Raw genomic sequence first — 10,404 nt, forward strand, 5'->3', positions numbered from 1 at the left:
TACGAAGATGTGAAGACAATTTCCTGTCATAGGGTTAGTACCTATCACGAACTCCAAGTAGCAAATATTTTAATAATTAATTCCGGTGAAAAATTTGGCTAAAATTTTAAAAATACCAAATCTGGAAGAGCAGTTGCATGGGCACTATACCAAAACTACAAAACTTGGACTCATATCGTAAGGGACTATATCAAAATATGAAACTACGTAACCGATTCTTTATACCAAAAATTCTACAGACCTAATATGCACCCCAGCAAAATTTTATCAATCTACTTATTTTCGTTCGGAAGTAGTACCCATTGCGAATAGGAAGTAGGACTCATTGCGAAGTCCAGTTTCTAAATTTTAAATAATTCCGGTGAAAATGTCGCGAAAATACCGAAAGTCGGGAGGTACAGTTATATGCGGTCTTGATGAAGACAGGACATTTTCTGTCATAGCAGATAGTGCCCCGAACTTCAGGTACCAAATTTTTAATAATTAATTGCGAAATGTGGATACAATCAGTAAAATACCTAATCTGAAGGAACAGTTGCATGGGGACTATACCAAAACTTCAAAACTGGAAATGGAAATTAAATTTTATTTCCACTGAGGGACAGACAGACAGACAGACGGACGGATATGGAGAATATATATTCTTTGTGGGGTTTAAAATGCTTATTTTTCAGAGTTACAAACGGAATGAAAAAGTTGAACTATGATGGAGGGTATAAAAAGTTCAATTATAGGAAATAGTGCCTAAACTCTTTACTGCTACTATGCTTCCTATTTTAATAGAATTCAAAATGTTAGAATTCTAGTTTTTACCATGTATAGTTCTATAGTCCCTTTTGGTGATCTTCATAGTATCACATTATGAGTCGATTTATATTTATTTTTGTAAACAAAGTACAAGTCGCATTTATTGTCCAATTGAGATGACATTTTCTACAATTTATTTGATTCGCCCAAGGACGAAGGAATCGATGTAAATTTAGATATATCCCCCATATATATATATATATTCGTCCGATTTGAATTGTATTGTGTGATATATGCATAATGTTTGTTCAAAAACGACCTAGACGTAGGTACTTCAAAATGATAAAAATCAGTTCAGATATAGCTCCATGATTCCCATATGTTTCATCCGACTTGTTTAAGTCCCTCAAATTCATAATACAACAACGATAATTCGTTGTTTTTCTCAAATTTTATCAAGATTGGTTCAGACTTGGATATAGCTCCCATATATATCGTCCGATTTCAAGGTTATTGTGCACCAAATTTTTAATATCAACCCAAACTGAACGGATTTTTGCACACTCCATCATATTTATCCTGAACGCAAATTCGACATTTAATGAAACTCGATTCCCATATATCTATTACTCCTACATATTTTTGAATATAATCCTTCTCGAAATCATATCATACACTCTATAGCTATGTTATTTGGTACGAGAGGTACAACTACCTGGAAAAATCGATTCAGAGTTGGATAAACCTCCTTTGTAGAATCCAATTCAACCACAAACAGTTTCAATCACTTTTTTGAAGACCATATTTTTATATACCTATCCATTTGTCACCTCCAGAATTATCATTGTGGAATTCTAGCTATATTCCTTCATATTTCGGTATAATTGTGCCCTCATCTTTGATACGACTACAATGTACCGCATTTTACACCACTCTTTGGATAAAACTCATTTGGAGTCCATCCGCCTGTCTGGCCGACTGGTGTTAACGATTATCCTCGAAGAGATTATGCGGTTTGGTCTAAATTTTGTACATTCCTATATGGGGTACATCGGCCACTTCCAAAAACCAAAAAAACAAAAAAATTAAAATCAATATTAATTTTCAAATAAAGCATCGAATTATATCGGACTTGGTCAGGTGCGAAAATCGGCAACATCCACCACAAATAGTCAACATTTTGAATTTATCTAGCATTTATTGAATGCGAATTCTAGCAGCACTAAACCTACAACACCTCTACAGAAAGTTAAATTCTAGTACCTCCCCGACAAACGATCTAAAATTAAAAAAAAATGTAATTTAAGTTATAACGGTATATATCTGTCGACCACCTGAATTCTAGAATTAACGGTACAACATTAGTAACAAAGTGTCTTCCCTCGTTTCCTCTACATAAAGAGAGAATTCCATGCAAAACTTCAAACGTCTAGATCTTTCCTATCGCTCAATAATAATGCATCCTTCGAACCTTTAAAATACAAATTTCTCAAATCGCATATTAACCTTTGTACCTTTGTACTTAGTTCGAATTCCCAAAATGTTGGCATATTTCACTCCCAATTCTAACGAATTTTGGTATATCCTTGCTTTTTTACCCTTCTCCACGGATAGGGACCCTCGCATAATATTTCAAAGTTCTAACTCTTATTTGTCACTCAATAACGATACCAAACTATGTTGTACTTTTCAGTGCCCTTAAAGTACGAATTTCGAAAAACCCAAAAATTTATTTAATTTTTCCACAGTTTCTGTCATTGAAATGTTCTGTTCTTTAATTAGAATCGCTATAACGGTGATCCCCATATTATTAAATTCCAATTGTATTTGTTGTTTTTTTTTATTATTATTTAATATAAAATGTCTAAATTGTTTAAAATACTCTAGTGTTAATTTCGATAAAAGAAATTCCAATGTGGTGGCGTTAATTAATTATTGGCATAAATGACAAACACCTTAACCCTAACATACAAAATTAGATGCAAATTAAAATATAAGTTTTCTAATCTGATATCAATAATCATATAAAAAAATTGTTTGAATTTTCCGTTTACTGTTACCTCTACATTTAATATCCGAAAGAAAAAAAAAACAAAACAAAAACTTGAAGAAAATTTAATCTCAATTGTAAAAGACAACTGTCGTCTATTATTATGAAATTCATTTATACAGTATTGATATGATGGCGAATCAAATTTGTAGATTTTAAATGGTATACATACTTAGCATTATTCATTTTTTTATTATTAAAAATAATCAGTGATTTGGTACAATTAATAGTAATACGTATGGTGTGGAATTAATTGAAATGTAATGGAAATAATAATTTAAATTAAATTAACAATAAATTATGAATGAGACTTTTTGAAAGTTAAAAATAGTTTGAAGTTTTTTTTTATCGATTAGAAGCTTTTTTATTGATTTTAAGTTTTTTTTAGTGTTTGTTTGGAAGGTGACACACATCGAAAGATATTCCACTTGCAACTCACTGTAGAAATAATGTTATACAAGAGTAGTGTAAGGACTGACTGATTGACCTAGAATCAAAACCAAGACGAAACAGCTGAAGCTTGCAACTTTACACGAGGCTCAATCTTGGTGCGCAGGCGTGCGATAAGGCTGGGTTTTTTAGAACTCGTACTAAAAAGATACAAAAAATAATATTTGCGCTTGAAATCTGAAATTTGGTATAAGCAACCCTAATACATGTATAGAATGAACATATGGAAGTGGTTTCGGAAATGTACCATGGTACAATAAAATCAAGGTAGGGCTATGATACCATATGATTTAATTTTTTTTATTTTCTTGGCTTAATATGTCATCTTTATTTGTTTATGTATGTGTTTTCTTTTCAATAACAAAAAAATTGTTTAGAAAATATTCAAATTCGAGTGTTTTCAAAATGTTAATTTCATTGTATGCATCGACAAAATCTAGAGTTTTTGTAGCGAAATAATCCTTTAGAGATATATAGAACATGGTTTCGAAAAGAAGTCTTGACCTTTCATTCAGTTATCGCGGTTTTCAATTATTTATTCAAATTAAATGCAACAAGTTGCTTGATTTTTTATTGTTTTGATACTAATTCTGACATTACAAGCCAAACAGGTGGACCTCTATACTTGCAATTTTTTCAAAGTTGGCCTACCTTCTCTTCATTGTACCATGCTTGGTACTTTGTGACGGTATGGAGATAAATTTAAAAAATGTGATGTCTACATGATGGTTTGGTTTGAGATTTGGCGGAGGTTTGGAAATGTGTGGTATATTTGTACAAAAGCACTAAATGGTACTAAATTTGGTATTGGGTATAGAGCTGGAAACCTCAAATTTGATATTGAGGTTTTTGGAATTGAGATATGGTGGTGGTTTTGGGAATGTGTACTATAATTGTACGAAAAGTACAAAATGGTACTAAATTTAATATAGGCTGAAAGAATTGAGCTAAAATCATTAAATTCGATATAGATGTCACTGTTTGTGTCTCTGGAGGTGTTATTGGAAATGTGTTATATAATTGTTTGAAAAGTACTAGGTGGTACTAAATTGGTTATTGGGTATAGGAATAGAGCTGGAATCCCGAAATTCGATATTGGGGTTTATGTTGGTTTCTTGGAAGATGTTGAAATAATTGTGGGCAGAAAATTTGATGTGGCTCCATTATGTATGGGTTTTACTAATATCCTCCTCGAAAAACTTCAAAATTAAAGATTTTGAAGACATTTTGGTTGAAAATGTAAATATTTTCCTATTAATCATTCCGAAACTGGCAAAAGTTGAATTTTAATACCCTCCACGATTTGGAAGGAACTTGAACGATTTCAACAAATTCCGAAAAATACCGTTTCAATGATAAATTTTATACTGGGGCTATACGAAGACGCGGACCTATATAAGTAATTTTTTGTCATAGGTTCTAATATCCATTAAGATCTTCCTTTACAGGGAGGAACTTACCCTATCTATGTGGTTGCTTTGCAATGCAAATTTCCAAGATGCTGATACCTGAGTCTTCTTTTTTTAGCTCTACTTTTAAAATCTGCTAGATTGAAAACAAGTAAAAAAGCTGCTTTTATATCCTTCATTATTTGGAAGAAACTTGAAAATATTTCAAAAAAAAAATGTCGTCGGAAAATACCGCTCAAATGAAAACCGTTATATGAGGGCTATACGAAGACGTGGTCCTGCATAAGTAATTTGTGTCATAGGCTGTAGTTAATGTTCCGAAGTTTATATACGAAATTTGAAACAATTCCGGTGAATAATGTCGCAAAAATCGTCAAAACACCGAATATCGGGAGAAACCGTTATATCGTGGACCTATATAGAAAATTCTCATCCAGGGGGCAATGTACTCACAAGGAACTCCTTTTGTTGAAAAATGTGGCTATAATCATCAAAATACCAAATATCGGGGGCACCTTTATATGGGGCTATACGATACCGTAGACCTATATAGACAATTCTCTTCTAGGGGATAAAGTACTCACAAGGAACTCCTTGTGTGAATTTTCAGACAACTCCTTTGAAAAATGTGGCTAAAATCGTAAAAATACCGAATATCGGGGGTACCGTTATATGAGGGCTATACGACATCGTGAATGGATATAAATAATTCTCTTCCTGGGGATAAAGTACTTAAAAGGAACTCCTTTCATACAATTCCATTGAATAATGTGGCTAAAATCATCAAAATGCCGAATATCGGGAGGTGCCGTTATACTATGATATCGTGGACCTATATAGACAATTCTCTTTCAGGGGATAAAGTACTCATAAAGAACTCCTTGTGTAGAATTGCAGACAATTCCATTGAAAAATGTGGCCGAAATTCATAAAAATACCGAAAATTGGGGGGGGGGGTCCATCGATATCGTGGACCGATATAGCCCATCTTCGAACTTGACCTACCTGCAGACAAAAGACAGATCTATTCTAAGTTTTAGCTTCCTATCTTAATTCGTTTTGACTGTAGTGTGATTACAATAGACGAACATGGCTAAATCGTCTTAGAATTTTACGCTGATCAAGAATATATATATTTTGTTGGCTCTAAAAGTATTATTTCAATGAGTTACAAACGGAATGACGAACTTAATATACCCTCCATACTATGTATGGTGGAGTGTATAAAAATTGAATTTTGTCGCACAGTGTTATTTTTTGGCTTAGTTATGAAACGAAACGCAATTCTAAGGACTTCATGAAAAGAAATCATGGATTAAATAAGGAATAGACTAATTTTCTCGGCTAAAAATCGAAATTAAAATTAAATGTTTTTAGCGACTTCTTGAAAAAATGAAATTTTAAAATATTCACTGATTTCTCATCATATTCGGTTAGTGTACATATGCTTAAAGTATACATCGCCTACCATTATCCAAGTGAAATAAAAATACATAGTTAATATTGCATACATTTCAATTAATATTCTTTATTTATTTATTTATTCCGTTGAGATAATTCGAATCCCAAACAACAGCAACATGACACATAAATACAATTATTTAATTTTTCATTTTTTGTTGAATTTATATACTTTTTAGGTATTGATAACATATATAATGTAACTGAAACTAGGATACCGACTCTCGATGGTCGGATGTTTCTGTCCGATTTTGAGAACAATAAATTTCACTACACACTGTAATTTCGATATTTGATTGCATATAACAAACGAGTATACATAATATATATTTATATTTTTTGTTTATTGGTTATAATATATTTGATATTTGATAAAAATATATTAATATTTTGTAATCATACTGAATTTATAATTTCGATATTTCAATAACTTGATATAATTTCTTCTTTAAAATGATAATAATTTATTTAATTTAGAGTTTTAAAACATAGCATTATTGTGATTCACATTTCATTCTAGTAGGGTAGCCAAGATTTACATTCTTTTTTTAGTTATATTTCTTTTATTTGCTAAAATAAAACCAAATTCATAATTGTTGCATAGTATTGTTAAAATATTGGGTTTGATTATTTTTTAAATTTTTTTATATTAGTTTTTTAAGATATTATTTGGATGGATTCTTTACTGATTACAGGCTTAAAAACCAAGAATTAAAAAAACAAATACAGCCAAACGAAACGAAAAAGGTTTTTCCCAGACCAACATGGCGGGTTTACAAAATCTGCAAGGAGAAAATATAGAAAATGTATATTTTTAATATTGGGTTCTAGTTTTTTAAATATTTTTATTTTGTATTTTATTTTAACTATTCATAAGTATATATACGCGCGATTCAATTAGGTTGACTGTATGTGAAAGATACAACTCTTAAGTAAGATTTCAAATTTAATAATAGCAAGTGCAATCAGTTGCATTGTTTATTTAACATTTATCTTACAATATTTTAATTTAAGAGAAAATCGCGAGCATTGAGCGAACGTCCCGAATTATTAACAATATCGAGCTCCTAAACGTTCCTTTTTTTTATTCCAAGACGTAAAAAAATGTTTCTCCAAAAAGGCTGTAAATATCATGGTACATTGAAAATGTACAACAAGTTCGTAAAACTACAGAAATACAACCCCGAGACTATACCCCCATCTTGTCAGAATTATTCGATTTTAAATGCAGAGTTTTTCTCAATTATTTGATATTTTTCTCTTTTTTTTAATTGTTGATGGATTAAAAATCACAAAAGAAAAAAATTTATCTAAACTATTCAATTTTTAAATTTCGTGGCAAAACGAATCGACATATGAACCTTAGATTGTGTTCATAAGGCCACCTTTTTTGTATAGCCGCCATATGATGGTGCCCTCTGCTAAGTTTGTTAGCGTTTGTTTCAAAATTTCCGAAAAATGTGTCGTTTTCGTGGGATGTAGAAAAAATTCTTTCCAAAAATTAATGACATTGTTTCAACCTGGTATTGGCGCCATGAAAAAGAACTTACCAATTTTTTTAAGTTTTTTCTTTTTTCGGAAAGAATAATAGGAAAATGTCTCCAAAATCTTTGATTTTTAAGTTTACCGAGGAGGATATTAGTAAAGATATTGCAAAATAAACCTAATTTCAATTTTTTTTTGTCCAATACTATTTCAACGTCTACATATGTGGACCCTAGAAACCAACAGTGACCTCAATTTCAGGATTTTATTTCGTAATTTCCTCCCCATTACCAAATTTAGTAACATTTAGTAGGGATATCCAAAACAATCTACATCTCTCCTAGACCTAGACTCCAACAGTGATGAAAAATTAGTACCAATTAATACATTTCCAATAATTGTAGTACGCATTTGCAATACCACCTTCACATCTCAATTACAGATACCAACAGAAACCTCAATATAAAATGTTAGAATTCCTGCTCTTTACTTTAGACAACCACAGTAACCTCGAAGCAACATTTGAGAGTAGGTTTTTGAATTTTTCGCACGTTTACAGTACACATTCCCAAACCACCGCCTTCTCTCAACCACAGACACCAACAGTGACATCTATATCGGAATTACTTCACCAAATATCAAATTTAGTACTATTTAGTACAATTATAGTACACATTTCCTAAACTGCCTCTATACTTCAAACCCAGATACCAACTAGAGGCCTCAATATCAAATTTAAGGATTCAAGCCCAACCCCTTCACCCAATACCAACCCCTTCACCCAATCCTTCAAACAAAATTAAATTTAGTATCATTTAGTACTATTCGTACATATTTAGGACGTATTAAATAACAAATTTCAGAATTTCCCTTCACCCAAAACCAAATATAGTACCATTCAGTACTTTTCGTACAATTACAGTACACATATTCGAAACCACCTCCACATGTCGGGACTACAGATGAACCACAACCCTAATACTAATTTTCAGATTTAAAGCCCTATTTCTTCAACCAATACCAAATTGTACAAAATATAGTACTATTTAGACATTTTCGTGCACATGTAGTATATATTTCCAAAACCATCTCTTAATGGAAAACCTATCACCAACAAGAACTCCAATATGACATTTTAAAATTCCAAGTTCATCCGTTCAACCTAAACTAAACTGTTCCAAATTTAGTAAAATACAGTTCGCGGTTTTACCATATAATTAACATTTCCGAAACCATCTCCATATGTCCAGGCTACACATGAACAGCGAACCTAATACCGAATTTCAGATTTCAAGCATTATATGTTCACATAATACCAAATGATACCACTTTAGAATTTTAGCAACATTTTAGAACTTTTCGTAACCTTAAACTGAAATTTCCAAAAACCCTTTCACCATTCTTTTATAAAAAGATACGTCAAATTCGGACGAAAACTTTTCATAATTGTCTCCCATATAGTCGTATGGCTCTATTTTAGGTATTTTGAAGGTTGTATCCACATTTTCCATGCGAGCTTATTAGGTGGTGGTATTTGCAGTTTCCATTGACTATGTCAGCTCCATACACAAACATTTAGAAATTGGTCCACCTTGAAATACAGCCCTCATATAAATGTACCGCCCGATATGTACTTTAATTTTGGCATTTTCCATTCTAGAAAGTTAGAAAAACTACCCGAAATTCGGCATTCTTGAAATGTTTTAATGATTTGTAGGTCAAAATTTACAATTTAGACACACTTTTCGGTATATGTAACACTTCTACAAGTTATTCGGTATTTTGAAAATTTTAGTCGAATTGAAAGGCCGAAGTTCCTCTAATTTGGAATTTTTTATATTTACGGAGTAGGAAATCTCTATCATCCTGACATTTACAACATTGAATGGGACTCATTCAAACAGAGAATCTTGAATCAATTATTTTTATAGGATTTATTTCCACTTTTTCTTGTTAAATATTCAACCCTAAATAACTATATTTTTACTTACCTTTAATGGACTACATCCCAAATTCGTTTTGCAACACCGTTACGTGTCAATGTTTCAAAAACTCCAACAACCAAAAAACTGTCAACGTAGCTTCAACAAGTTAACACCAAAAAATCGGACATAAGTCCTTTCACACCAAAGCTTGTGGTTAAACTGTTAACGATTTGCCGCTTAACATTTGTATTTATACCCCAAAGGATTGGTTACGCCTCACTGGCTTTATTTGTCCTATCTTCTTTAGCACAACTGGTGTGTTGCGCGTTGTGTCGACAGAAGGATGTACTTTAAACAATTTGTATTTAACGCTTAAATGACTTCCTTGCTTGATATTCCATTCTGGGGCTATGGAGGAAGTTATAACGGAAAAGCTATGAAACACCAAAACCCATTATTATACTTATATGAAATAGACTAGTATTGTGTCAAAGGAATTCCTGCTTATCACAAATGTGCACACATTCCTTTGGACTCCTTTTAAAATAAGCAGCCGAGAAAAGCAACCGCTGATAGGTTTTTTCCATTTTTCTGATTGGATGTCATCCAAGTATCGCCCACAGAGTATCTATTACTTCCCAGCTAATGTTATTTATCATCCGCAGCCAACTGCATTGTTTTCAATTATTTTCCAATTTCGATTAAATTTCTAATCAACAAATGGTGTTCGAATCCTTATTTGATCGGTTTATGCGGTTTAATTTAATAAAATTCAGTTGCTGAACCATGAAATTTATAAAATGATTTTTCAAAACTATAAACAAGGAACAATTGACGTCATTCACATTGTAGAGTGTACAGTCTTAAATTTTCTGTG

At 31.9% G+C, this 10,404-nt stretch overlaps 1 long non-coding RNA gene across 1 annotated transcript; it reads right to left on the reverse strand.

The window, feature by feature from the left end:
* Window positions 1-6,153: 6,153 nt before the first annotated feature.
* Window positions 6,154-10,404, reverse strand: LOC109613280 (uncharacterized). The gene is made up of 2 exons (XR_002194889.2): window positions 9,594-10,404; window positions 6,154-6,899 (listed from the first exon to the last, which is right to left on the reverse strand). It is a non-coding gene; the product is annotated as an uncharacterized LOC109613280 (long non-coding RNA).

This window comes from Musca domestica, unplaced genomic scaffold, assembly GCF_030504385.1.
Source record: "Musca domestica strain aabys unplaced genomic scaffold, Musca_domestica.polishedcontigs.V.1.1 2, whole genome shotgun sequence".
Lineage (NCBI taxonomy): Eukaryota > Metazoa > Arthropoda > Insecta > Diptera > Muscidae > Musca > Musca domestica.